Source organism: Nycticebus coucang, chromosome 16 (genome assembly GCF_027406575.1).
Source record: "Nycticebus coucang isolate mNycCou1 chromosome 16, mNycCou1.pri, whole genome shotgun sequence".
NCBI classification, from domain to species: domain Eukaryota; kingdom Metazoa; phylum Chordata; class Mammalia; order Primates; family Lorisidae; genus Nycticebus; species Nycticebus coucang.
Genome location: NC_069795.1, coordinates 78,999,505 through 79,025,605, shown reverse-complemented (window position 1 = coordinate 79,025,605; position 26,101 = coordinate 78,999,505). Strand labels below are relative to the sequence as shown.

Below are 26,101 nucleotides of genomic sequence, written 5' to 3'. Positions count from 1 at the left end.
TCAAAAAGAAAAGAAAAGAAAAGAAAAATCAGAAATCAAAGGTCCATGCTTTTTCCACTGTAACATGCTATACCTGCCAACATATGCTTCCTAACTAAGAATCCGTACTTCAAATATAACGAATAAGGGCTCGATGCCTGTAGCACAGTGGTTATGGCTCCGGACACATGCACCAAGGGTGGTGGATTTGAGACCAGCCCTGGCCAGATAAACAACAATGACAACTGCAACAAAAAAATAGCTGGGCGTTGTGGCAGGCTTCTCAGCTCCTCTGGCAGAGAATCGCTTAAACCCAGGAGTTTGAGGTTGCTGTGAGCAAAGGTACTCTACCGAGAGTAACATAATAAAACTCTGTATCAAAAACATACATATATGTAACAAATAGGAAACTAATTGCCCAAATGAGCTAACTAGACCAGGAGATGTATTTTAGCTCTATTATCTGATAAGCAGAACCAAGTAGAAAACCTATCAGAAAATACTGTTTACACATTTAGGCATACAGCCCTTTGTTTTAATTATTATGAAACTAGTTTCCTACCTGTGTAGGAATTTATCTTATTTATCTAAAACCAGTTGTAAATTAAAATTTTAATTATTAGAGGTCTCCCAAAATAAAGCTTACTTGGTTGGCCTGGACAAAGAAATCAGCCTTCCTATAACATAATTTAACATCGTATTACCTTGAAGCTTGTCAACTTTATTTTCAAAATAAACGCCTACTTAATTTTTTTTATTTATTTCTAAGGATCACTCATAAGTTGTAGCAACTAAACTGTCATTTTTCTTAACCAATCCTCTGATCAAAAACAGAACTGCTCTTCTCACAATGTTTAGAAATCTCACTTGGTAGATAATGCAAAAACAAGGATAGTAGTAAAAGTTATTTCCTATAACAATCATTAATAATAGGGTTTACTATTTCAAACAACTTCCAGGAACAAATGTGCCTTAGAAGGGGATTGTAAACTAGGATGGGATGCCCACACACATCTATGCAAGTGTAGCCTATTGCGTAAAGCAACAATCCTCTTGCAGGGGTCCTCAAACTATGGCCCGTGGGATTGCAGGTGTGTGATTTTATTTGTTCCCGTTGTTTTTTTACTTCGAAATAAGGTATGTGCAGTGTGCATAGGAATTTGTTCACAGTTTTTTTTTTAAACTATAGTCCGGCCCTCCAACGGTCTGAGGGACAGTGAACTGGCCCCCTGTTTAAAAAAGTGTGAGGACCCCTGCTAGAGGAAAGAATGCCATATAAACTCAGTGAAACAAAATTAATATGTTCCCTGGTTTGTACTCACCAGTCAAAAGAATCAAATCAAAAGATCTTCATTTTAGCAACAAAACCTTTAGAAAACTTTTGCAATTGTCTTTAAAGTGCCTGCAATAACTTCCTGCCTCACAGATCTAAAAAAGCTAATACATACTCAAATACGTTCTACTCATCTAGTTCACAATCATGTGTAGAGGAACAAGGGTCTGCTTCTAGGTTTTCGACTTAATACCCATTCATTTTCCACTAACAGAACCACTAAATATAGCTCTAAGACATTGACGATTAAAAAGTACGTCGTTAATTATGTGAGTGATTCATACCGCCTATGTCCAAACTCCAAGATCCTAGGATGCTTCTGTCAGATCTACGGGAAGAGGAAACAATAAACACCTGTCACAAAAGCCTTCCAAACTGGGAAGCCTCCAACTCAGATACTGTGGATCCCTAACCCGATTCCCTTCCCCTCCCTCATTTTGCCTACTCTCCCATTTAAAAAAAGAAAGAAAATTAAAAAGAAAAAAGCAGAGGTCATATGTTCACCAGAACCTGACTATATTAAAGGAACAGGGAGAAGGAAAGGCCATAGAGAGTGGCCAGGAAAGGACCCTGGGCTTTCCTAATTCCCACTGACACAGTCCGAGTGAAAGGCCTTACAAGTCAGAAGTCTCTTTTCCTCCAGTCTCACTTGTTTTATCTGTAAAATACGGAGACTGGCAAGGAGCTCCACTACTCCGTGGCTAAAGACGAACTAGGATCTCGCACAAACGCACCAGGAGCCCTGCCAACACCCCCAACCTTCGACAAGACCACACCATCTCCCTAACTTTCTACAAGGGCCGGACTACCATACCCTCCCCGGGCCCCTCACACACTCGCCCTCCCCGCGAGCAGCGTGTCCACACCAGGCCTCCACACCCGCCACGTGGATCCCTCCTCCTCGCTTCACCTGCCCCAGAAATCCCCCGGTCTTAGCTTCCCCGAAAGTGACGCCAATTCCAGCCCTAGGAGCCGGACCGTAAACTCACCTGGTGCCGCCACCCCGACAATACCATTGGCCTCCTCTAACCTCCTCCATCACCACCACCCACCTCCCCACGCCCGCTCGCCCGGGTCACTCACCGGAGGCCACCGCGCCGTCTCCTCTGCAGCCTCCCAGCCGGAGCAGCCAAGGTGCCGCTGGGGACCGGGCCGCCGCTGTCGCCGCCTCGCCTCAGCCCAGCCCCATCGCCCTCGGCCGGCGCCGGCGGCCGCGCGTCGCTCCGGCTCGAGGCGCCGCCGCCGCCGCCGCACGCTGCTGGTCGCTCGGGGAAGGAGGCGCCGCGGCGGGGCCCGGGCCCGGCCGGGCCGGCACAGGGGTGTCCGGTGTCCGCGCTCTCCTCCTCGGCGCCCGCGGCGGCGGCGGCGTGCGGCCGGGAAGAGCGAGAACAAGGGAGGGCGGCAGGAGGAGGCGGGCAGGGGAGGGGGGCGGCGTGCACTCCGAAACGGCCTCCCGCCGCCAGCAACGTAGCGAACCCCCCTCCCCTCGGCGGCGGCGCCGGGATCACGCGGCGGGGAGAAGCCGGCGGGCGGGCGGGCGGGCGAGGGAGCGCGCGCCGGGAGCTGTGGTCTCCCGCGCCGGATGTGAGGTCACGTGACTGCCTCTTCCCAGTGCCGAGGGCGGAGGGGCGCGGAGGGGACGTCAGGGGCGGGCCTGAGTGGTTGGTGGGCGTGGCGAGAGCTGGACCCCGCCCCTCTCCCCAGCTTTCAGTCCCTGGGGTGGGCAAAGAAAGAAACTGTGGGGGAAAGCGTAGCAAACGTGGTGGGTATCGGGTGCAGGCTGCTAATGGAGAGTAGCTCTTTTTTTTTTTTTGGCAGGAGGAGGTGGATTTGTGTCCTGACCATGCAAGGCAAGATTTAGATAGTCTAGATCCCCGTTTTATAAACTGAGGCCCAGTGACCATATTAGACTTGCCCAGAGTCCCGGTCCCGGAGGTAGCTTGTGCTAGATCGAGAGGAAACCAAAGCACAGCTACCAATCCAGGTCTGTTTCATTCCTTACCCCGGTCCAAGTAAACAAAAACCTACCAGTCGCACTGGACAACCGGCTCTTGTCCTCGGGCACAGGACAAGAAGGAGCACATAAGAGAAAGCACCCACGCGCCTACCGATCGCCTCCGGCAGGAGTTTTTTTCGAGCGCGTTGAATGCAAATTAAATACTTCCCTTCGCAGAAGATTTATCTCGGGAGTGGGGCCCCGCCGGATATCCAAATCGCGGGTTTGGTTTTCCGCGGAGTCCCCTCGGCTACGCGCGCGGTAACAAGCTCAGCCACCTGCTGCCCTCTCTTTGGCCGTCTTCGGCCTCGGGTCTACCTGGCCTGCACTCCTGATGCCTGCCACCACTGTAAATTGTTATTTCGCAATGCCGTTAACTGTACTCTGCTGCTTAGGCATCTTAGAACTGGGGGACCCGCATGTGCGGCCCTGTCCGCCACACTTCAGGACACCTCACCAGGGGCAGGGAGCATTCAGCCTCCGGACTATCGGGGACTGCCACTCCTAGCCCGCGGCACATGATTACACCTCGTCCACAACACTGATAGCACCTCATCAGGGGCAAGGAGCACGCCCCTTTGGTCCCCCAGATTGTGTGGAGCTGAACACTTCAGCATTCCCTGCACGCCGCTTTGGCGTGGACAGCGCACTGGACCGGATGAATTCACAACTGTGTTTGCCCAAGCCCTGGGCTTACAATTTAGTTTCACGTTTCACCCTGTGTTTCGAACAGTCAAGGTGCTGAAATGATTAAATGAGAGGGAGATAAGGGGTGTGGAAGAGTTGGGTAAACCTCAGGAAAGACGTCTGAATGGGGTTGGACTCTACAAAGCTCCTCCGCAACCTCTCCCGGCTGCCATTTGCTGTTAAACAACCTCAAATTTTCCCACGTCCGAAAAACAAAACTATCAAGCCAACACTCCACTCGAAGTGTCCTCTCCAGTAAGTTTCCAGGTGCTTCTCCCCTTCCTCTGCATACTTCCTTAAGTTCCACTTGTTGTGAACCTGCACCTTAAATGTAGAACTCCACTCTCTGCCCACACAGCTCTTTTCAATCCACTGACTCTTGGGCAATTGCCACCATCCTCAGGCTTTCAACTCCCAAATCTGCAGTCCCTGACCCAGACCTCTTCCACAAAATTTAGAACCAAATAGCCAACTTCCTGGGCTGCTCTGTCTACTATCACAGGGTATATCCAAAAGTGAACTCATCCTCTGCCTTCACAGTTGTCCTTTCCTCAGCTGTTGACAATACCATCTACACAGTCATCAGAATTAAAGTTGAGAATGAGTGAGTCATTCTTAATTCAGCCCTCCATGTTACCCAGTCACCAACTCTTACCTATTTTACCTCCTTAAGAAGACAAATTCCGGGCGGCGCCTGTGGCTCAGTGGGTAAGGCGCCAGCCCCACATACCGAGGGTGGCGGGTTCAAGCCCAGCCCCGGCCAAACTGCAACCAAAAAATAGCTGGGCATTATGGCAGGCGCCTGTAGTCCCAGCTACTCGGGAGGCTGAGGCAAGAGAATCGCTTAAGCCCAGGAGTTGGAGGTTGCTGTGAGCTGTGTGATTCCACGGCACTCTACCGAGGGCCATAAAGTGAGACTCTGTCTCTACAAAAAAAAAAAAAAAAAAAAAAAAAGAAGACAAATTCCTGGGTGGTGCCTGTGGCTCAAAGGAGTAGGGGCCAGTCTCATATGCTAGAGGGTTCAAGCCCACCCCTTGCCAAAAACTGCAAAAAAAAAAAAAGAAGACAAATTCCAACCACTCTTCCCACTGGCATCCATCCTTTCTAGCCTGAACTGTTAGCAACCTCCTCGCAGTCTCCTTCAGACAAACCATCTTCTGTTCAGCCTCCAGAGTGAACTTCCTAAAGCATACACCTATTTAAAATCCTAGGGAATCCCCTAGGCTTCTACCTTCCAGCTACCCAGCATCAACCTGTCAAAATACTCAATGCCTTTAAAAGACCACAAAGAGTCCCAAAATTTAAGATGCAGCCAAAGTCCCCATAGTAAGGTAATACACAGCCAGACAAGGGAAAACTATAAGAAAAAGAAAAGAGCACTTGACTATTTCTAAAACTTTCCTACAGATGTTTTGGGTCTGGAGATGAGAGAATTTGGACACTGACTTGAAAGAAAATGCTGAGTCACCAGGAAAGACTTGCTAATGTTTATAAGCTGAGGGAAAAGAAGGAGCCAGACAAAGAGAAGCACAAGACAAGGGAGAGAAAGGGACTAGGACAAGTCTTGAGAAGTTCTAGAAGGCTGACTGATCCTCAGCCCATGATGAATGTGGGCCTTGGCCCCTGTTCCTGCTGGGCCCAGGCCTTCCCTCCTCCGATCCTACCCACAAAAGCCAACCTATGATTGCACCTGCACGTAGACAGCAGCCCTGCCAGTATGCGCTGACTCAACTTTCCACAAAGACTATTTTGCGTCTCTTACCCCATCCTCAAAACTCTCCATCCTTCCTAGCCCATCACCCTAACTGTTCCCTTACCACCTATTTTACTAAGAAAATCTAGACCATCAAGCAAAGATATCCTCATCTTCCAACCTACAAACTCACACTCCATCCCATATTCCCATATCTGTATCCAGCGTCTCTTGCACCAGAAGGGCAAAGCCCCCTCTTGCAGAGCCAACCCTCCACAGGGACAGCACAAAGCCTCCCAAAGGTTACCACTGTTGCCAGTTCCCGTGGACACATTGCAGGCCTTTCTAGCCCTCTCAGTAGTATCTCCCATTCTTGAAATGCTTTTCTCTTAGTTTTAGTAACATACTGTCGTTCTCTTTGCCTTCTTTTTTTGTTTGTTTGTGTTTTATTTTGTTTGTTTTGTTTTTGTTGTTTTTTTAAGACAGAGTCTCACTAGGTCGTCCTTGGTAGAGTGCCGTGGCGTCACAGCTCACAGCAACCTCAAACTCTTGGGCTTAAGCGATTCTTTTGCCTCAGCCTCCCAGGTAGCTGGGGCTACAGGCACCCTCCACAGCGCCTGGCTATTTTTTGTTTGTAGTTGGCCTGGGCTGGATTCGAACCCGCCAGCTCCCGTGTATACGTCTGGCACCCTAGCTGCTGAGCTACAAGCGCTGAGCCTCTGTTTGCGTTCTTAACTTCATGTGGGTGCTGCCTCTATTCTGCCTTTAAATTTGCTATTCCTCAGGGCTCAATTCAGGGACCATTTCTTCTCTCCATGAGGTTTTGTTTGTTTGATTCTTTTTTTTAATTTGGCATTTATCAACCTTACCAATATTGTAGATAGGCTTCATGGGGAATCTATACATTCCACAAGCTTGAATGCAAATACTTTCAATGGAAAAAAGTGAAACTTTCATCAACTTCTCAAGGTATCTGGGGCCAAAGAAAGGATAAGAGCTCTGATCCACATCCTGTCCCCCAAATGGCCTCACTCACCACAGTGTAGCTATCATCAACGACTCACAACTGTATGCCTGAAGCTCAGGCCTCTACAGAGTCCCCGAGCCATACCTTCTTCTCATTTTCACATGGTATTTCACTGGTATCTTATAAATTCACTTGTCCAAAACTCATCACTGGCCCTTCTTCCCCAAGCCAGCTCCTCCTCAGACCTCCTGACCTTAGCAAAGATTCTCACACCCATCCAACCATTCAAGCCCCAAACCTGGGAATCATTCTTTCCATCCCCCTCTCCTTCACTTCCCTTAGCCAACCCAAGACCAAGCCCATTTCAAATCCTTCCATCTCTCCATGGCCAATGACACCAAAATCCAAGCCACTGCCTTCTCTTACTTAAAACAACTGCATTAGCCCCCCAACTGATTTCTCCACTTTTACCCTTGTCCTCCTCCAACCCATTCTCACACAGCAGCCAGAGTATCACCTGTGTGACAACCTGAAGCATAGCTCCTGATGAAACTGCTTCCCATTTCACATAGAATAAAATGCGAACTTCTTTGGCCTACAAGTCCAGTGCAGGATATGGCCTGCCCACCACTCTCTCCTCACTGGTGCTCCACCTTCATCATCCTTACCCTGGATCTCTTCCTGACCTGATTCCAATGACACTAGGCCTTCTTTCACTTCCTCAAACACTGCAACCTCTTTCCTGTCTCAGGATCTTTGTACAACCTGTTCTTTCTCTCTCTTCCCTTTTTTTACTTGCCTAACACTTACATACAAGTTCAGCTCTTGGCTTACATATGTAAATAGTCATCCCTCATAAATGCTGGAGATTGGTTCCAGAACTCCTCCCCCCATACCAAAATCTTAAAATCCCCAAGTCCCTTATATAAAATGGGGTAGGTAGTATTTGCACACAACCTATGTACATCCTCCCATATACTTTAAATCATCTCTAGATTACTTGTAATATCTAGTGTAATGTAGATATTACTATTAATGTAATACTATTAAAATAGTAGTTACATGCTTTTTTTTTTTTTTTTTTTTTTTTAGACAGAGTCACACTCTGTTGCCTTGGGTAGTGTCACGGCATCATAGCTCACAGCAACCTCAAGCTCTTGGGCTCAAGCAATTCTCTTGCCTCAGTCTCCCAAGTAGCTGGATTACAGGTGCCCACCACAATGCCTGGCTATTTTGAGAGGAGAGATCTCACTGGGTCTCAGGCTGGTCTTAAACTCCTAAATTCAGGCAATCCACCTGCCTCAGCCTCCCAGAGTTGTAGGATTACAGGCGTGAGCCACCATACCTGGCTTTATATGCTATTTTTAATTTTAGATTATTTTTTACTTTTGTATTTATCTTTTTTTTTATTTGTTTTTAATGTTTTGAGTCTGCGGTTGGTTGAATTCAGCATGTGGAACCCACCAATAAGGAGAGTTAATTGTTCTTGAGAAAGATCTTCCCTGGCCACTCATAATTTCCCTTTACTTCCTCATGACATCTATTTTTTTTTCTTTACGATCATTATCATGATTTTAAATACCCATAAGCTTATAGGTGCATTTAAAACCTGTCTCTTCCACCAGACTGTTAGCTCTGTGAAAATGAGGACCATTTGTTGCTTTAGAATTTTTCTGGAAGGGGCTTGAAAGTGGCAATCTGTGGAAAAGAAAATGGGGATTTATCTCAATGCTGTGTTTGCATGATACTTTATGTAATATTGAAAAAGTATCAATTATCCATTTTTGCAAATGCAAAAGGTCTTTTGGAATTTGGGGGAAGGGACCCATAATACATCTCCCACCCCAAACCATCTCTTGGAGCTGCTCCTGCAGAGACTGAATCAGTTTGGTTTATCATTCTGCACCCTGCCTGACATACGGTAGACACTTAAGTGTTTGGTGAACAAATGAGTGAATGGGGCGGCGCCTGTGGCTCAAGGAGTAGGGCGCCGGTCCCATATGCGGAGGTGGCGGGTTCACACCCAGCCCTGGCCAAAAACCACAAAAAAAAAAAAAAAAATGAGTGAATGAATTTACAGTCTCAGACATCGTCTCTAAATGCCTTTTCTGACTCCCATGCTAAATTAAGAATCCTTCAGCACAGATCTTTATTACTGCATTTACGACCTTGAGTAGGTATCTATTTAGCGTTTGTGTCTTCCATTAGTCTTATTCATGGTTTTGTTTCTAGAGTTCTGAATACTTTCATGTATGATCTCATTTGATCATCACAACAGTGCCAAAACGAAAAATAATAATTATAATTATTTTCATTTATATAGATGAAGAAATTAAAGAAACTTCACCTATATCACCTCATTTAATATTTATATCAATTCTAAGAAGTAGATACTATTGCTATCTCTGTGTACAAATAAAATTTAGGAAGGTTGAAAATTTCATTTAACAGAATAGGAAAAGCAATGTTAAATGACTTATCCAAGGTCACAGAGCTAGTAAACAGCACAGCAAAGATTCAAAGCTAGGCAACTTGACTGGAGAGCCTGTCAAGTTGAGCATTATGGCTCAGTGAAACCATCATGATCCATCCTCTGGGCCATGTGTTGAAGTATCCAAGCTCTGACCTTACTCAAGGACTTTACTTAGCCACACCTGAGGCCCTAGGATCCTCAGGCCCTAGGAACAAACAGTGGTATTCAATAATAAGTATGCCATGTAAGAGAATATCAAATTATCATTGATTTTCATAGTCACTGTAGACTAGCAAAGGAATGGTTCATTCCCACTTCATAGAGAAGAAAAATGAGCATCATGGCTGGGTGCAGTGGCTCGCGCCTGTAATCCTAGCACTTGGGAGGCTGAGCTGGGTGGATTGCCTGAGCTCATGGGTTTGAGATCAGCCTGAGCCAGAGCAAGACCTCGACTCAAAAACTAGCCAGGCGTTGTGGCGGGCACCTGGAGTCCTAGCTACTCCAGAGGCTGAGACAAGAGAATCATTTGAGCCCAAGAATTTGAGGTTGCTGTGAGCTATGATCAGGGCACTCTACCGAGGGCAACAAAGTGAGACTCTGTCTGAAGAAAAAAAAGAAGAAGAAAGAAAAGTGAGCTTCACCATTTCACAAGAGAAAGTTGTTTTGTCTAAGAATCTTTTTGACTGAGTCCAGCCCTGTTTTGTTATCTCGCTTCCACAAAAGATTAGAAGTCACTTGTTTAGATAAGGAAGACTTCACCTCAAGAAATGGATAAAAAAAAAAAAAATGAAAACAAACAAAAAACCCATCATAGCACTCAATGTGTTTCCTAGAAAAAGCATTTTGATTATGATGTTTGCCCAACAAACTCTAACTCTCTTTTTTCATTGCCTCCTAAGCCATTCAGTCCCTATGTAGCTTGACCCACACAGGTGTGTGTCTGTGTATTTATAATGGAACAGGAATAGGGAGTAGAGCTGTGAGTCAGATGTCTAGAAATCAGAGTCCAGGGCCACTAGCCACCACTGACTTGTTTCTGTTGCTAAGCAAGGCATATAATTTTTTTTTTTGCTTCTGCCACGAAGCAAAAGCCATGGGCATGGGCCTGGCATTTTTCTGAGGCCATGGTGTCCTAGGGTATGGTGGTAACATGCCACTGAATATTATTTACCAACTGCCTGTTCAAGACAAGGGGTCCCTACTGGAAGGGAGTGCTTACTGATGGCGTATAGCCAGTCATGTGCAGATCAGCTGGCTCTCTAAGAGATAAAGAGCCCTGATTTATAGCACCTGCCAATTTTATATTGTAATACTTCCACCACAACCAATTTCAAGCAACGAGCGGTTTAACTACTGGTTCACAAAATTCCCCAAATTTTAGCAGTCAATTCTAGTAAGCCAATATAAACCAGCTTTAGCACAATGGTGCTTATAGTAATTCCTCATGTGGCTAGGAAAAGAAGAAATATGAGTAGTCACTTAAAATTACGGTTTTAGGGGCCAAGGCCTGACTTGTGGGCTATTACAGGGAATTTCCCTATGTTTAGATGTAATGATTTGACCTCTGGTGAGTAAAGAACAACTGTTTTGGACACTGGGACACAGAATTCAAGTCTTAGCCTTTTTAGGCTAAGTCAAGCACTATGTATTTCTTTCCCTGAAACTCAATTTTAATGAGAATAATATTATCCACTTTGCAGGATGTTTAATTATCTAACAAACACTGATATAGCACTTACTGTCTGCTAGGCTCTGCTTAAGTACTTTACAAATTTAACTCATTTAATCTCTATAACAACACTGGTAAAATATTACTACCAATTAGAGATGAAGAGACCAAAGCACTCAGTTCTCTAAGGGCACACAGCTACCAAGTAACAGAGCCAGAATTTGAACCTGGCTTCAGAGTCCATGCTTCTACCCTCTAGGGCCCCACGCCAAAGTTAGCTGCCTGTTTTAATAGAGTTTTATTGGCACACAGACATGCTCTTTCATTTACATATTGTCTGGCTGCTTTTGTGTTTCAGGCCAAGTTGAGTAGCTGTGACAGAGACCATACGGCACACAAAGCCCTAAAATATTTACCATCTAACCCTTTACAGAAGTTTGCTGACCCCAGCTCTTTGGTAGCCTGCCAGTTTGTAAGGAGTAAGAGATATTGGTTATTATTTGGAGACTGATATTCCTGAGAGTCAAGGGTCAAATTGCTTTCAAAATTGTGTTGCTGGGCCAATAAGACAAGTGAAAAATAATATCAAGACTGTAACCATACTCTGATCTTTGTACTATAACAATTGTCAGTGAATAACATTCTCAAGCATAGGTATAAACTTCAGTAACAAATGATCCATGAAAATATGTATTCGCAGAAACATGTGTCTGACTTGATAGGATCCCAACATCTCAAAGCTGGAATTAACTCGGAGATTGTTTATTTCAACCCTGACTTTCCTTTTGGGAATATTGTATTAGGTTTCTACAGTGAATATTATAAATTCCTCATGATCATCCCTTGAATCCTACAATATGATTCCCCTATGTGGAGATGGACTTTTTGCACGGTAGAGCAAAGGCAAAATGTATTTATTTTACAAGACTGAGGCATCAGGCTGATATCTCCACACCTGTCAGTCTGTCTCCAAGGCAGTTCCTCCAAGTGCATGTTTCAGATGCCAGAAACTCCTCAATGCCTGTCATTCATTGGCCTCCTGTATAGTTGTTAAAAACTTCCCCTGACCTTTGCAGCTACTTCCTCTGAGCCTCTCCAGGACTGCCAGTCACTTGTGACCTATTTTCAGAGCTGGCAGGTCTGGCTTCTAACACAGACTCTGAACAATCCCAGCTACAGGTGGTAGACTGAGTTTCCTTTGGGCTTCTGGCTCCAGAAAGAATTGCTCAGTGGAAGGAGCTTAGGTCACACTGGTGCCTGATTGCCCCATTCAGGTAGATAGATTTTCACTGCACTATAACCCATGGGTCAACTCAAGATATCCAGAAGGCTGTTATCTTCTGTTTGCTGAAGACAAATGCTTCCTTATGGTAGTTTTAAAAGTAAAAAAAAAAAAAAGCAGAACTAATGTGCTTTCTTATTCTTGGTTTTGTTTTGTTTTTTCCCCCTCAAAGCAAAGATGCCTCAGTAGAATTAGTAAATTAAGGCAAAACTGATTGCCAGGCCTGGCGCCTGTAGTTTAGCAGCTAGGGTGCCAGCCACCTACACCCGAGCTGGCAGGTTCGAATCCAGCCCGGGCCTGCCAAACACAATGACAACTACAACCAAAAAAATAGCCAGGCATTGTGGCGGCGCCTGTGGTCCCAGCTAGTTGGGAGGCTGAGGCAAGAGAATCACTTGAGCCCGAGAGTTTGAGGTTGCTGTGAGCTGTGACACCACAACACTCTACTGAGGACGACATAGTGAGACTCTGTCTCAAAAAAAAAAAAAAAAAAGATTGCCAGCTCCAGTGTGCAAGCCCCATTGCCAAAGAATTTCTTTCATAAACATTTTAAATGTGAGTTAGTCTGAAACAAAACTTTACCATGAGTTTACCTATAATCTAATTCACCCTAGGAAACAGAGTCCAAAGGGCTCAAGCTTCTGCAAATTCCACAATAGCTGAAGCCACAAAATGAAAGAAAACAGGACTTTAAGGTGGAGCACACCTCCCTAAATACACTTAATAGTTCATGTTACCAGCATAGACAACCAAAGTGAAGCCTTTGGCACTTGATGAAATGTTCCTTTTATAAATAAACTAATATAATTTTTTAGGGTACTGTTATTTATTTATTTATTTATTTATTGCTGACACAGAGTCTTAGTCTGTTACCCAAGCTAGAGTGCCATGGCCTCAGCCTAGTTCACATCAACCTCAGACTCCTGGGTTCAAGCAGTCCTCCTACCTCAGCCTCCTTAAGTAGCTGGGACTACAGACACCCACCACAACACCTGGCTAACTTTTTTCTATTTTTAGTAGAAATGAGGTCTCATTCTTGTCTAATCTTGAACTCCTGACCTCAAGCAATCTTCCCACCTCAGCCTCCCAGAGTGCTAGGATTATAGGCATGGGCCACCATGCCCAGCCTTAGGTACCTTTAAATAAATGTATAACTCTAGTTTCATTTATTATTATTATTATTATTATTATTTCAGTTTTTGGCTGGGGCCAGGTTTGAACCCACCACCTCCAATATATGGAGCTGGCACCCTACCCCTTTGAGCCACAGGCGCCGCCCTCTAGTTTCATTTGTTTTTATTTTTTTGAGACAGAGTCTCACTTTGTTGCCCTCAGTAGAGTGCTGTGCCATTATAGCTCACAGCAACCTCAAACTCTAGGGCTCAAGCGATTCTCTTGCCTCAGCCTCCCAAGTAGTTGGGACTACAGGGGCCCGCCACAACACTCGGCTATTTTTAGAGAGGTCTCAATCTTGCTCAGGCTGGTCTTGAATCTGTAAGCTCAGGCAATCCACCTGCCTCAGCCTCCCAGAGTGCTGGGATTACAGGCATGAGACAACATGCCCGGCTAGTTTCTTTCTTTTTTTTATTTTGTAGAGACAGAGTTTCACTTTATCACCCTCGCTAGAGTGCCATGGCATCACACAGCTCACAGCAACCTCCAATCCCTGGCTCAGGTGATTCTCTTGCCTCAGCCTCCCGAGTAGCAGGGACTTCAGGTGCCCACCACAATGCCCAGCTATTTTTTTGTTGCAATTTGGCCAGAGCCGGGTTTGAAGCCACTACCCTTGGTATATGGGGCCAGCAACCTACCCACTGAGCCACAGGCACCACCCTATCTATATATATTTTCATTCTGTTCCTTATTTATTTTTTATATTTCTAGGCTACGTATTTCATCTGCAAGTTTTTTTTTCAAATTGTCACAGATCTCCTGAAAGTTTCGCAACATACTTATTTTTAAAAATCTTTATATAGGCTCAGTGTCCGTGGCACCAAGGCTGGCAGGCAGATTTGATCCCGGCCCAGGCCAGCTGAACAACAATGACAACTGCAACAACAAAAAAAATAGCCGGGTTTATAGTGGGCGCCTGTAGTCCCAACTACTTAGGAGGCTGAGGCAAGAGAATTGCTTAAGCCCAGGAGTTTGAGGTTGCTGTGAGCTGTGACGCCACGGCAATCTACCAAGGGTGACATAGTGAGACTCTGTCTCAAAAAAAAAAAAAAAATCTTTATATAAGTGGACCGGCCCCGGCCAATTCCTATATTGTTCAAGGATCTATTGTAATCAAATTTTAAAAATATAGCATAATAATTCTTTTTTTTTTTTTTTGAGACACAGCCTCAAGCTGTCGCCCTGGGTAGAGTGCTGTGGAATCACAGCTCACAGCAACCTCCAACTCCTAGGCTTAAGCGATTCTCTTGCCTCCACCTCCCAAGTAGCTGGGACTACAGGCACCCATCACAACGCCCAGCTATTTTTTTGGTTGCAGCCGTCATTGTGGTTTGGCGGGCCAGGCTAGATTCGAACCGCCAGCTCAGGTGTATGTGGCTAGCGCTTTAGCTGCTTGAGCCACAGGCACCGAGCCAGATTCCAAAAATACTTAATAAATTAATTTATAGCCTTAAGAAAAAGTTAGGGAAAAAATGTACTGTGCTCTTTTCCGTACGTGGAAAAAAAAATATTGGAGAAGGAAGTTAAAATTCTTAAATTCTTTTTCCAGTCAACTTGGCCCTCCATGTAAAAGTCAAATTTCAACCAGAAAAGCAGAAGCAATAGAGAGATAAGAGATTTATTGCAAGCAATTAGCCTATATGATTGTGGCAGCTGGTTAGGCAAGTCCGAAATCTGCAGGGCAAGGCTTAACAAAGGGGAGACTGGGATTCCTTCAGGGAAGCCCCCGTTCTGTCCTCCAGGCCTTTCAAATAATTAGTGTAGGCCCACCCAGAGCATCGAGGCTGTTCTCCCCTTAGGAATTACACATCTACAAAATACCTTCACAGCAACACCTGAATTATATTTGAATAACTGGGGATATAGCCTAGAGAAGTTGATACATAAAAAAGATCATCACCTTTTTTCTTTTTGGGGTGGGGGCAGTGTTTCACTTTGTCATCCTCGGTAAAGTGCTGTGGTATCATAACTCACAGCAACCTCAAACTCTTGGGTTCAAGTGATTCTCTTGCCTCAGCCTCCCGTGTAGCTGGGACTACAAGCCCGCCACAACACCTGGCTATTTTTAGAGACAAGGTGTTGCTCTGACTCAGGCTGGTCTCTAACTCAAGAGCTCAGGCGATCCACCCACCTCGGCCTCCTAGAGAGCTAGGATTACATGCGGCAGCCACCTTGCCTGGCCCAAGATTATCACATTTTTGAAATACCTATTTTGGAATTTTGGAAATGACTCTTTTCATATACATATATGTTTGCTTATTTCATTTTCCTATTTTTTATACAAAGGACTAATAGAAAATATAGTGGAGCCTCTGTAAGTTGACTACCCAAGGGACTATAACAATCTGGTCAACATACAGAGATGGTCAACATGAGGAACTAAGTCTACTTACTGTATGTACATGCGGGTGCGTGTGGTCTATGAAAATTAATTCAGGAAGTGGCCAATGTAGGGAGATGGTCAACTATGGAGGTTCTGCTACATTTCTTTATGTATCAAATGTTCACATTCTCTGCTTAGAAATTTCAATGATTGAAAGCAGTTCTTCATAATAACATAACCAAGGTACCCAAGTTGGGATTACCCACATTGTAGATGAAGAAATCCAGACATAAATAAATAAAGAAAGAAATCCAGACATAAATAAATGACTTACCCAAGGTGACATAACTGAGTAAACTGAAAGTTCATGGTGCCCCTGAAAGCCATTTCCCTTATACAAGAATCTAAAACAGAAGGAATGTTGCTTACACAGAGATAATCACTTTTTGTTTTTTTGAGACAGCGTCTCACTATGTTGCCCTCAGTAGAGTGCCGTGCTGTGGCATCACAGCTCACAGCAACCTCAAACTCTTGGGTTCAAGCAATTCTCTTGCCTCAGCCTCCCAAGTAGCTGGGATTACAGGCGCCCGCCACAACACCAGCTATTTTTTGTTGCAGTTGTCATTGTTGTTTAGTTGGCCCAGGCTGGATTCAAACCTGCCAACTTTGGTGCATGTGGCTGGTGCCGTAACCACTGTGCTATGGGTGCTGAGCCAGAGATAATCACTTTGATATCACTCATAATAGGAGAAAAATGGAGAAGAATCTAAAGCTCCAAAAATATTCAGCAAAATTGAAATATAATATATAATATAATATCTCATCTACACAATGAGATATTGTACAAACAACAGCATATTTACAAAGGAAAACAACAATAAAGATTCAGTGGAAATAAATTAGAGTGTAAAAAGAACTAGAGAAAACCAGTGTAACCAAAACTTGGTTCTTGTAAAACATCAACAAAATTGACAAAACTTTTACTACACTGACCGAGAATAAAAGACGACTCAAATTACTAACATCAAGAATGAAAGAGGGCGGTGCCTGTGGCTCAGTCGGTAGGGCGCCGGCCCCATATACTGAGGGTGGCGAGTTCAAGCCTGGCCCCGGCTGAACTGCAACCAAAAAATAGCCGGGCGTTGTGGTGGGCGCCTGTAGTCCCGGCTGCTCGGGAGGCTGAGGCAAGAGAATCGCTTAAGCCCAGGAGTTGGAGGTTGCTGTGAGCTGTGTGATGCCACGGCACGCTACCAAGGGCCATAAAGTGAGACTCTATCTCTACAAAAAAAAAAAAAAAATGAAAGAAAGGGCGCTGGTGGCTCAAAGGAGTAGGGTGCCAGCCCCATATACTGGAGGTGGTGGGTTCAAACCCAGCCCCTGACAAAAACTGAAAAAAAAAAAAAAAAAAAGAATGAAAGAAAGGACATCATTGTTGACTTAATACAAATAAAAAGAATCATAAAGGAATACTGTAAGCAATGGTTTGGAAACAAATTAGATAACTAGATAAAATGAATACATTCCTAGAAAGACCCAATCTATCAAAACTGATTTCAAGAAGAAATAGAAAATCTGACCTAAACAAGTATAGTGTTCAAATTAGCAATCAAAAAACTAATTACAGGGTGGTGCCTGTGGCTCAGTAGGTAGGGCACTGGCCCCATATATCAAGGGTGGTGTGTTCGAACCCAGCCCCAGCCAAACTGCAACAAAAAAATAGCCGGGCATTGTGGCGGGTGCCTGTGGTCCCAGCTACTCAGGAGGCTGAGGCAAGAGAATTCTAAGCCCAAGAGCTGGAGGTTCCTGTGAGGTGTGAGGCCTCGGCACTCTACCGAGGGTGACAAAATAAAACTCTGTCTCTAAAAAAAAAAAACTAATTACAAACGAGAGCTCAGGACCAGATGACTTCAGTGATAAAATTTTAAGAAGAATGAATGCCAATTCTTTACTTAGTTTTCCAAAAAGTAGAGAAAACATTTCCCAACTTACTCTATGAGACCAGTATTGACCTGATTTTTAAAAACCATACAACCAAAAGAAAAGAGAACTAAAACTAAACTCCCCAGATTCAAAACTTACTACAGGGCTAGGGAATCAAGGGAGTGAGGTATTTGCATAAAGCTAGACCTATAGGGCAATAGAATAGAATTGAGGGTCCAGAAATAAACCCTTCCATTTCTGGTCAACTGATTTTCAACAAGGATACCAAGATTATATAGTAGGGGAAAGAATAATTTTTTTCAACAAACAACTGAGGCTGAGTATGGGGGCTCACACCTGTAGTCTTAGCACTCTGGGAGATGGAAGCACAAGTTTAAGACCAGCCTGAGCAAGAGTGAGACCCTATCTCTACAAAAAATGGAAAACATAGCCCGGCATGGTGGCATGTGCCTGTAGTCCCTGCTATCCAGGAGGCTGATGCAGCAGGATTGCTTGAATGCAGGAGTTAGAGGTTGCTGTGAGATATGATCACACCACTGCACTATCTAGCCTGGGCATCAGAGCAAGACTCTGTCTCAAAACCAAAACAAAACTGGATATCCGAATGCAAAAGAATGAAGCTGGACTCCTTCCTCATAAACAAATATTAACTCAAAATAGCTCAAAATGGATCATATACCTTAATAAAAGAACTAAAACTATAAAACTCTTAGAAAACATATTAAATCTTCATGATCTGGGATTAGGCAGTGGTGTCTTAGATATGTGGTATGACACCAAGGCACAAGCAACAAAGAAAAATCCAGATAGATAGGGGTTCATTAAAATTTAAAACTTTTGTGCTTCAAAGGACACGATTGAGAATGTGAAAAGAGGCTCACCGCCCATAGCACAGTGGTTAGGGCGCTGGCCACATGCACCAAGGCTGGCAGGTTTGAACGCAGCCCGGGCCTGCTAAACAACAATGACAACTGCAACAACAACAAAAAAATGGCCAGGTGTTGTGGCAGGTGCCTGTAGTCCCAGCCATTTGGGAGGCTGAGGCAGGAGAATCACTGGAGCCCAAGAGTTTGAGGTTGCTGTGAGCTGCGACACCATAGCACTCTACTGAGGGACTACATAGTGAGACTCTGTCTCAAAAAAAAAAAAAAAGAATGTGAAAAGACAACCCACAGAATAGGGCAAAGTCTTATATGAGATAAGAGACTTGTATCTAGAATCTATAAAGAACCTTTGCAACTCAACAATAAAAAGGAAATTACTCAATTTAAAAATAAACACTTGAGTTGGAAACCAGCTGGGCAATATATTGAGACCCCAAGAGTCCATCTTTACAAAAAAGAAAGAAAGAACAAAAGAACAAAAGAATGAAAGAAAGAAAGAAAAGAAAGAAAAGCTGAGCATGGTAGCCCATGCTTGCAGTCCTAGGTAATAAAGTGAGACCCCCTCCAATCCTCAAAAAAGTAAATAAAAATAAAAAAGTATTTCAGCTTGGTGCCTGTAGCTCAGCAGCTAGGACGCCAGCCATATACACCGGAGCTGGTGGGTTCAAATCCAGCCTGGGCCTGCCGAACAACAATGACAACTACAACCGAAAAATAGCCAGGCCTGACAGGCACCTGTAGTCCCAGCTACTTGGGAGGCTGAAGCAAGAGAATCGCTTAAGCCCAAGAATTTGAGGTTGCTGTGAGCTGTGACACCACAGCACTCTACCCAGGGTGACATGGTGAGATTCTGTCTCAAAAAAAATAAAATAAAAAAGGATTCGAATGGCTATTTCTCCAAAGAAAACGTACAATGGGACATAAAACATATGAAATGGTGCACCATTAGTCATTAGAGAAATGCAAATTTAAAAAACCTCAATGAGAAACTTCTTCAGACTTACTAGAATGGCTAAAAGAAAAAAAAGATAGAAATAAGTGTTGACAAGGATGTGGCAAAATTGGAACCCTTGTACATTGCTGGTGGAATTGTAAAATTGTGTAGCCACTTTGGTAAAAGGGGAAAGATTTATATGATCCAAAGAGAAACCAGAGTATATTATATGCAGCCACTTTGGAAAAGTCCCCAAAATATTTAAACAGTTATCCTCTGACCAAGTAATTCCCCTTCAAGTTATGTATATTCAAGAGAATTGACAACGCAAGTACAGGCTGAGGTGGCTCACGCTTGTAATCTTTTTTTTTTTTTGTAGTTTTTGGCCAGGGCTGGGTTTGAATCTGCCACCTGTGGGATATGGGGCCAGCACCCTACTCCTTTGAGCCACAGGTGCTGCCCTTCACGCTTATAATCTTAACACTCTGGAAGGCTGAAGTGGAAGGTCTAGAATAACCTAAGCAAGAGTGAGACCCTGTCTCGACTAAAAATAGAAAACTTAGCCAGGTATCATGGTGGGCGCTTGTAGTCCCAGCTACTTGGGAGGCTGAGGCAGGAGGATAGCTTGAACCCAGGAATGTGAGGTTGCTGAGAGTTTACTATGGGGCTCTAGCTGGAGCAACAGAGTGAGACTCTGTCTAAAAAAAAAAAAAAGAAAGAAAGAAAGAAAAGAAAAAGAAAAAGAAAAAAGAAAACATATGTTCACAGAAACATCTATGCACTAACATTTAAAGCAACATTATGCATAACCAAAAAGTGGAACAATTCAAATATCCATCAACTAATGAATGGATAAAGAAAATGTGGTATATCTATACAATAAAATATTATTTTACAATGAAAAGAATGAAGTATAGATACATTTTACAACATGGATGAACCTAAGAAAACATCACGCTAAGTAAAGGAAGTCAGCCACAAAAGGCTACTTATTGTATGATTTCATTTATATAAAATGTCCAGAAGAGGAAAATTCATGAAGACAGAAAGCAGATGAATGGTTGCAAAGGATCTGGAGAAGGATGAATAGGGAGCCACTGCTAATGGTTCAGAGTTTGTATTCTGAAATTAGATAGCAGTGATGGTCACGCAACTCTGAATATACTAGAAACCACAACTAGTGCACTTTAAAAGGGGAAAATTATTTTTTTAGATTAATATGAGGGTACAAATTTTTAGACTACATTGTTCTCACTTCCAAGGTAAAGTTCGAGTTGTAGTTGAGCCCTTCACCCAGAGGGCATTGTGAATATACACCCTCACATTGTGCATATTAGCTGAGATCCCACCAATTGCCCAACCTCTTCCCTCTGATCACCTTCTCCCTTCCCTACCCGCTCCCCTGACTACACTACATTTGTGTTTTATTGTTTGTGTGGACATGCAATTGTTTATATATTTGTTCCATATTAGTATTGAGTACATTGGATTTTTTTTTTTCCATTCTTGAGATACTTTACTAAGAAGAATGTGTTTCAACTCCATCCAGGTAAACATAAAAGACGTGAAGTTTTCAAACTTTTCTTACAGCTGTATAGTACTCCATGGTATACATATACCACAGGTTGTTGATCCAGTCAAGGAATGATGGGCATTTAGGTTGCTTCCATGATCATGACTTGGCAATTATGAATTGAGCTGAAATAAAGATTTTGATGCAAATGTCTTTTGATAAAATGATTTTTGTTCTTGTGGGCAGATATCTGGGAATGGAATTGCAGGATCCAATGGAACATTGACTTTTAGTTCTTTAAGAAATCCCCATACTTCTTTCCAAAAAAGTTGTCTTAGCTTGCAGTCCCACCAGCAGTGCAAAAGTGTTCCCTTCTCTCTTCTATGCCAGTATTTGCAGTTTGGGGACTTTTTTTTGAGACAGAGTCTTACTATGTCACCCTCGGTACAGTGCTGTGGCATCACAGCTCACAGCAACTTCAAACTCTTGGGCTTAAGCGATTATGCCTATGGGCATGATAACAAAAACTGTCACAAAACTGCAAAAACCATGGCGCAGCACCTATAGCTCAGTGGTTCTGGCCCCACATACACTGGAGCCGGCAGTTCAGACCTGGTCCCGGCCTGCTAAACAACAATAACAACAACAAAAAAGCCGGGCGTTGTGCTGGCCACATGTAGTCCCAGCTACTTGGGAGGCTGAGGCAAGAGAATCGCTTAAGCCCAAGAGTTTGAGGTTGCTGTGAGCTGTGATGCCAGTGTACTCTACTGAGGGGGACACAGTGAGATGCTGTCTTAAAAAAAAGAAAAAAGAGACTGCAAAATCCAGAAACTTGCACATAGGCCATGGCAGCGTTACACCAAGAATACTTCTCTGAGGATATCTGCCCAGCAAGGCCTGTCCATTTCTCAGACTGCTATCACTCTCGGTATTGATCTTTATAGCTAAGGATAATTATTTCAAAACAATTATGTAATCCTCCTCATTTTTCCTTTAAAAACCTTTATCTTCTTTTGCCTCACCAAACACACAGTTTTAACATGGTTTGTGTGTTCTCACTGCAACCACCCACACCTAAATAAATATCATGTTTTTTTAGATTGCCTCTCTCTGTTATGTTAACAATCCTCTATTAGACCCTAAGTCCATTATCACATTTAAGAAAACCAAAACATATTAACATAAATAGTACAATAGTAATTTTTTAAAAATGTAAAGGGTAAAATGTACAGAAGTTTGTCGTGCTAATCTTCAGTTTCTCTGAATGTATGGAACTTTTTTGTTGCTGTTGCAGTTTTTGCCCAGGGCTGGGTTTGTACCCGCCACCTCCAGTATACGGGGTCAGCGCCTTACTCCTTTGAGCCACAGGCGCCGCCCATATGAAACACATTTTTATAATAGAAAGCTGGGGGTGATTAACAATCCCTAATGCAGGGATTCTGAAGGACTAGTCCATGACTCACCTGGGGGGAAAATGGGAGTTCATCGTGTGCTTTAGGAACTCTAGGAACTCCCTCTAACGTTAGCAGCTTCTGTGCACACATTAGCTCTACGTTTCTCAGAAGAGAGATTCTGTAACTGTTGTGAGATGTTTTGCAAAGGGCTCCCATGACTCCAGAAACTCTGATGCTTTGAAGCTTACGTGGGGATGTTAGGTCTGGTGGCTGCAGATGCAAGAGATTTTTGGACTCCAAGACATTTCCCTGCTGTTCAAGTCACATGTTGGAGACAGCTGCCTAAAATCATAGGATCTTAAAATTGAAAGGTGCCTTAGGAATAATTTAGTTCAACCCTGGAGAGAAGCTCTGAAATAGGGCTTGTCCAAGGTCAGGCAATTTGCTTAGCAGATGAAAGAAAAGCCAAGTTCATGTCTCTTGATTCCCAGGTCTCCACTCTGCTTGTTCATAGAAACTAGCTGTATCTTTCCAGTGGTTTGACCTCTTCTAGCTCCCATACAAACTAGAAAAGCCAGCAAACATTCATCTGCTACAAAGTATTCTGATCTAATTCCTCTCTGCACAGTCCTTCTCTGACATCCCCTCCTCCTATCCTACCTGGGCTCACTTCTCACCTGCCCTGCCACACTGTCTCCTCAGGGTTCTGACACAGTAAGCACATACCACCTTAGGACCTTTGCATTGGCGTGTCCCTCTCTTGGCATGACTCTTCCTCCCACGGCATACTTGGCTAACTGCCCCATTTGGTCAAGTCTGCTAAGGCCTTCTCTGTGTGACTTGGCTTGATCAACTCGTGTAATACTGCAACTTCCTATACCACCACCCCCAACAATATTCTGTCCTACCGCTTATTTCTCTCGTATCACCTGTCCCATTCTACTACCCTATACAATTTTCTTGTTTATTGTGCTTTTTACTTATTGTCATTTTTTCCCCATATGAATATAAACTTCACAAGGGCAGAGATCTTTGTTTTATTCGCTGATATATCCCAAGTGTCTGCAGCAGCTCCTGGAACAGAGAAAATACTCAATACTAAAAAGTTTTGCTGAATGAATGAATTATCTGTCTTGCAAATGAGGACATAATTTCAGCTCAAGTTGTGATAAAGGGGACCACACCGAGGCAAAAGAATTAGGTAGGAAAGTTTGGAGGTTGATTATATTAGATGTTTTGCAGTTTTTTTAAAGGGCTTAAACTTTTGGTTGATGTAATACATGAATGGGCAGATGACTGGTAGCTCAGCCCTGTTTTGCAAAGCATCAGCTACTGTTTCCCTGTACACGAAATGAATGAGCAAAATCTGTTCCCGCCTGAGGGCTTACATGTTGCAATTCTCTTATAATTAAGTTCCTAAATATTTAATAGTTGAATGACTTCCTAATAGGGTGTTGATTTACTGTATCACAGGCATAATTAAGAGGCATCAATTCAGGTCTGTTGGGATTAAGCTTAATGCCCAAAAGCTAAGTTTTCAGAGCCAGGCAAATCAGAAAACAGCAAGCACGTGATACAGAGGGACTTGTACGTAACAAGCTACAACTTGCAGCTGTGTTTTTCTAAGATTCCCACCTTTGCTTCAGGCCACCTTGGCCTTGAGTGTAAGAATGAAGCTAAGGGGTGGTGCCTGTGGCTCAGTGAGTAGGGTGCTGGCCCCATATACTGAGGGTGGTGGGTTCAAACCCAACCCTGGCCAAACTGCAACAATTAAAAAAAAAAAAAATTAAACAACAACAACAACAAAATGAAGCCAAGGCAAACCCAGAGTATTGAGCTCACTGTGGCGGAGGAGGGCTTTATGGTAGATGTCATGAAGAGTCATTTCAGCCTTTAGCTTGGGAAGGAGACCCCGCCCTAGTATTTACAGAGATGCTCTATCTCAGTGGTTCTCAACCTTCCTAATGCCGCAGCCCTTTAATACAGTTCCTGTGGGTCACAACCCACAGCTCGAGAACCGCTGCTCTAGCTGATCTGTAAGTATGGGTGTGGGTATTTATTGCTAAGTTTCACCAGAAATTGAAGCTAAATATCAGAGACTTTGTTTCAAGTGAAGCACCAATTAAACTATGGTTTGGGGGGTATCCAATCTGCAGCCTACTGGCCACATGCTGATTTTGTGGGGACTTTTTTGCTTGCAATGGTGTCTGATATCATGAAAAGTATGCACGGACTTTTTTGTTGTTGTTAATCAGGTTTTGTTAGTGTTTGTGCATCTGATGTGCAGTCCAAGACAACTCTTCTTCCAATGTTCAGCAGAGAAAAAAAAGGCTGGACACCCCTGGGTAATTTGTCAATGTTCTCTCCCTCTTGAGCTAGGTTATCAATTACTTGCATGTCTCATCTCCTTGAATCAGAGCCTGGTGTTATTGTTCCCCTATCTGTGCAATGTAGGGCATGATATTTTTGGAATCTATGAATCTACCAAACACATTAACATCTTTGCATGGCGCTTTTTAAAAAATTATTATTTATTATTATTTTTTTTTGCAGTTTCTGGTCGGGGCTGGGTTTGAACCTGCCACCTCTGGCATATGGGGCCAGCGCCCTACTCCTTTGAGCCATAGGCGCCACCCTCTGCATGGTGCTTTTTTTTTTTTGACGCAGTGTCTCTCTGTCACCCAGGCTGGAATGCAGTGGTACAATCAGAGTGGTGCAATCACTCACTCATTGGCACAAGTGATCCTCCCACCCCAAAGTACTGAGATTAGAGGCATGAGCCATGTGCCTGGCCTACACAGTGCTTTAAAGTATATAAAATACTTTTGACAAACAAGATCTTATTTAATGCCAAAATGTCCAGTACATTTTTTTAGAGGTGGGGGTTTCACTATATGGCCCAGGCTGGACTTGAACTCCAGGCCTCAAGCCTAGTTCTCTAGCCTCAGCTTCCTGAATAGGTGGGACTACAAGCACACACCAATATGCTTGGCTCTTAATAAAAGCTTACTAACGGGAATGACAACGACAGTTCTGTGTGAGCTAAAAGAAGCATACTTCAGGTTAAAGTTTCTTCTAATCATTAAGTCCAAGAGACACATTAGGTTTGGGGTTATTTTGCTTTTTTTATTTGTTTGTTTTTGAGACAGAGTCTCATGATGTCACCCTCGTAGAGTGCCATGGTGTCACAGCTCACAGCAACCTCAAACTCTTGGGCTTAAGCAATTCTCTTGCCCCAGCCTCCCAAGTAGCTGGGACAACAGGCGCCCACCATAATACCTGGCTATTTTTTTGTTGCAGTTGTCATTGTTGTTAGCTGGCCCAGGCTGGGTTCAAACCCGCCAGTATGTGGCCGGCACTGTAACTGCTGTGCTATGGGTGCTGAGCCCCACATTAGGTTTTTTAAAGGAGTATCAAGTGCAACATGTTAAAATTAACTTGTAATCCCTAAGTTTATTTTCTAAATGTTGTCATAACCTCAGAGAAATGGTCTAGGAACAGGTGCCAGCTAAAAACAAGGGAGAGAAGTCACGTTCGGTAGTACTATTCAGCTGTGTTCTTTGTGGAGCTGCTGTTTCACTTATAAAAAGAAACTCCTGGCTCGGCTCCTGTGGCTCAAACTGCTAAGGCGCCAGCCACATACACCTGAGCTGGCAGGTTCGAATCCAGCCCGGGCCCACCAAACAACAATGACAGCTGCAACCAAAAAATAGCCAGGCATCGTGGCTGGCACCTGTGGTCCCAGCTGCTTGGGAGGTGGAGGCAGGAGAATTGCTTAAGCCCAGGAGTTTGAGGTTGCTGTGAGCTATGATGCCACAGCACTCTACCGAGAGTGACAGTTTGAAGCTCTGTCTCAAAAA

At 43.8% G+C, this 26,101-nt stretch overlaps 1 protein-coding gene across 3 annotated transcripts in view; it reads right to left on the bottom strand.

Moving 5' to 3' along the window:
- Nucleotides 1–2,818, bottom strand: part of ATP13A3 (ATPase 13A3) — a 107,342-nt gene extending 104,524 nt beyond the window's left edge. For 2 of the 3 annotated variants that reach the window (XM_053565156.1, XM_053565160.1), the window contains exons 1-2: nucleotides 2,396–2,818; nucleotides 1,597–1,640 (exon numbers count right to left, since the gene is read on the bottom strand). The gene's annotated coding sequence lies outside the window, so the exon portion shown is untranslated. The remainder of the gene's footprint in view (nucleotides 1–1,596; nucleotides 1,641–2,395) is intronic. The other variant, XM_053565157.1, reaches the window with a different exon arrangement.
- Between the last annotated feature and the right edge of the window lie 23,283 nt (nucleotides 2,819–26,101).